General features: G+C 40.4%; 1 pseudogene; it reads right to left on the reverse strand.

Moving 5' to 3' along the window:
* Positions 1 to 262: 262 nt before the first annotated feature.
* LOC116585330 lies at positions 263 to 425 on the reverse strand (annotated as a pseudogene).
* Positions 426 to 716: the final 291 nt, after the last annotated feature.

Below are 716 nucleotides of genomic sequence, written 5' to 3' on the forward strand. Positions count from 1 at the left end.
ATTTCTTTCACATGTTGCCTTTCTCACAGCATATCATGCAGTCCCTTCCACCCAGGAGTCAGTTATTTTACTGACTAAATGAAAAGGAACCAAGGGGTGGGGTGTATAAATAGAAAAGAAAGGGACATATGATTGTCAATTTGCTTGGGGAATCAGCAGGATTTAGTAACTTTTTAGATATCCTGATAACAGAGAGGAAACAATGAAAGGCCAAGTATTCTTGTCAGGGGATTAAGAGAAGCTGGCACTTTTTTTAGGATTCAAATGTTATTTTCAGCAACTGATTTCAGAAGCAAGAAAATGAATATGGTTCAGACCTGCTTGCTGACTGGAGTTGTTTAGTCAAATATCCAAACGGAAAAACTCAGGTCATGGCTGAATGGATGATTCTACACTTGATCTTAGCCAAAAGGCCAAGAAGCAATGGCTGAATGGATGACTCTAGAGCCCAGGAGAAGATTCTGGACATCACTCTAGATGTGAGAGTCACCTCTAGAGAAAACTTCCAAGATTAGAAACAGTGGCAGGATGAGAAAGGAGAAGATTTAAAGGAGTCTGAGGCAAAGTAATAGGAGAAGATGGAAAGGAGTCTATCTTGAGTATCCCAGAGGTAACAAAACATGAAAGGAATTTCTTGAAGGAGCATGTAGTCAACCTTGTCAAACACACCATGGTCAGAGGAAGCTGAGAAAGGATGAGAAAAAGCCATTGGCTTG

The sequence above is a fragment of the Mustela erminea genome, chromosome 2 (assembly GCF_009829155.1).
Source record: "Mustela erminea isolate mMusErm1 chromosome 2, mMusErm1.Pri, whole genome shotgun sequence".
NCBI lineage: Eukaryota > Metazoa > Chordata > Mammalia > Carnivora > Mustelidae > Mustela > Mustela erminea.